Below are 3,028 nucleotides of genomic sequence, written 5' to 3'. Positions count from 1 at the left end.
CTCAGTCTAGTGGTTCTACACTTAATGCTCCTCAACCTCCTGCCTGAGGGGAGCGGGGCAAAAAGTGTGTGCTGGGTGAGTTGGGTCCTTCATGATGCAAGTGGCCCTCTTCCAGGGTCTGGAGGTGTAGATGTCTGTGATAGTGAAGAGGCTGACTCCAACAATCTTCTGTGCAGCCTTCTCCACTCTCTGCAAAGCTTTTCTTTTTGCAGCTGTGCAGCCTCCATGTCACACGTTTATTTGTATCTATTCATTTGTCCTCTAGTAGCTTAAGGCAGCATAACAAGCCAACTATAGGATTTATCAAAAAGGATAGTCTTGAGCACACTCTTAAAACTGGACAATGTGTCAGCCTCATGGACAGAATCTGTAAGTTGGCTCCACAAGAGAGGAGCCTGATAACTGAAAGATCTTCTTCCCATTCAACTTTTGGAAACTATAGGAACCACGAGTAAGCCTGCAGTCTGAGAGCAAAGTGCTCTGTTAGGAAAATGTGGGACAGCAATCTGTAATATAAGATGGAGCTAGGTTGTTGAGAGCTTTATAGGCTTGAAGTAAGATTTTAAATTCATTTCTGGATTTGACAAGGAGCCAATGGAGAGAAGCTAAAACTGGAGCGATATGATCTCTCCTACTAGCTCCAGTTATGACTCTGGCAGCAGCATTTTGGATCAACTGAATACTTTTTAAATAAGTATTTTGACATCCAGATAATAAACCCTTGCAATAGTCCAGTCTACATGTGAAAAATTCATGCACCAGTTTTTCTGCATCATTTTTAGATAAAATGTTTCTAATTTAGTGATATTACGCAGGTGGAAGAAGGCAGTTCTAGTAACAATTTTAATGTGGGGGATAAAAGACATGTCCTGATCAAAATAACACCAAGATTATTAACATTAGAGCTGGAGGCCAGATTAATGCCATCCAAGGAGGGAGAAAGACTGAAAAATTAAAGATGCTCAGGTCCAAAAACTAAAACCTCAGTCTTGTCTGTGTTCTAAATCAGCAAATTTAGGGTCATCCAGGTTTTTATGTCTTTAAGACATGATTGTAGTCTAAGTAGCTGATTGGATTCATTGGGTTTCATGGACAAATATAATTTTGTTTATCAAATTTAAGAAGAAATGCTCTTTTCCTTCTGTGTAGTAGTATTTTTTGGGCCACTAGATGGCGACACCCCATATAAAACTTCACAAGCCACCACTGCTGATTTAGGATGTAATAAATGCACCTGACCCTTCAGTAATCTCTTGTATGTCAAGGTTTTTGCTCTTTTAGTGTCAACACAATGCAGCAAAATTTTGCTTGTGAATGTAAACTGTTATATTTGACATTTTTATGCAAGTCAGGAATGTTCTTCACAATAAATGTGTTTTTTCACCTTTGGCATTTTGGCTTTTGCTTAGTCTGAAAAATGACTATGAAACTGCAGTTTAAAAAAAAACCCACTGCAGCATAAACTATACCAAAGTTCATCCTCAATAATCCAGGTAAAAATCCAACAATGTTCAGTCAGGTAATCTGAATGTTTTTTTTTTTTTTGTTTGTTTGATTGTTTTTTCTGAAATGTTTCATCCTTCATCCAAAGGACTTATTTAGTCAGAGGAGCCACCAACAAACTGAAGTCCTTTGGATAAAGGACAAAATGTCTCAGCAAAAAAAGAAACCGTCCAGATGACCTGACTGAAGAACATTATTGAATTTAATCTATAGTTTTTGCACATGTGTAAAACCTTATTTCCTATGCATTTTTTTATTTAAATGGTCGGGTATGTTTTGCGTCCTTAGACGAAATGTATGTACCAGTAGTGAAAGAAAGGGATATGTTCTTTTGTTCTTTGCTTTGAAGGTTGAGGACTTTTTCACAACAAAAGTGGCATAAAAAGCAGGACAGGCCCTGAAAGAGTTGGTCTTTTTACTTAACATTTAATAAAATCTCAAGTCCTGGCAAAATTCCTGGATCTTTACGAATACATTCGTGACCTAACTTCTCTTACAGAATCAGATCTGCAAGGCTTCAAGTTGTTTTTAAAATAGGATAATAAATACAGTTTTAAATGTCTTTATTCACACTTTGTTAAATATTTACATAATTTCCAATAAATTTATAGACAGTGCACCAAGAAAATGGAAAAAGTTTGGAGAACTGAAAATAAACATCTTTTAATTGTTTTCTTTCCAGGAGTGTAATGATTATACCCAATTTAAAAAAGTTATGGTTCAATAAAAAAAAATAAAAAAAAACTTAACCTCACAAAATTAAAACAAATTATATTTGGGACCCAATATACAAATTATTTGCTTGAAAATTATCATAACATTTGGTGGGCAACTTTTTACAAGTACATTAACAGTTTTATAGCAAAAAGATTCTCCTATTTCCACTGATTATGAGGATGATGATGGCGATGATGCAAAGTGTGGTCATCCTGCTGAGTTAGAAAAGATTTGGCAGCAGGAAGGCAACAGCAAACATCAAGCCCAGATGAAAACCTACTGGAACCATCTGCACGCCTGCATTTCCTAAAGAGATCAGATCAAACATGTTACATGAGGAAGGATTTGAAATTCAGAAACAAAACAAAAAAAGACAAGTCTTAAAGCCCTAAAAACAGGCAAAGTTTGTAATTTGACATGTTAATTTGTTTTTACAACTGAATTTGATAATCACTTACAGAAATGTTTCTATTGAAAAGCATAATAGCTTGACAGCTTATTTCCATACTATCTTCCCCCACGTTTTGCTTTAATGCTCTCCACTGCTTAATTTCCTCAATATTCTTTGCACTATAAGACTGTAAAATGTACTCACCAATGTCTGGATGTCAACAATTGACTTGCCATTGTTGGCATCAGAACATGACTCTGCCTATTTTGCTCATATATTAGAAACTAGTCAAGACAGACTTTGGTAGTGACTGATGTGTATTATTATTTTTTTAATCAAACAGGATACACACACATACATACATACACATATATATATACACACATACACATATATATATATATATATGTATATATA

Source organism: Nematolebias whitei, chromosome 16 (genome assembly GCF_014905685.2).
Source record: "Nematolebias whitei isolate Nwh7 chromosome 16, NemWhi1, whole genome shotgun sequence".
Taxonomy (NCBI): domain Eukaryota; kingdom Metazoa; phylum Chordata; class Actinopteri; order Cyprinodontiformes; family Rivulidae; genus Nematolebias; species Nematolebias whitei.
The sequence above is the reverse complement of the archived record's forward strand: the minus strand, read 5'-3'. Positions refer to the sequence as shown.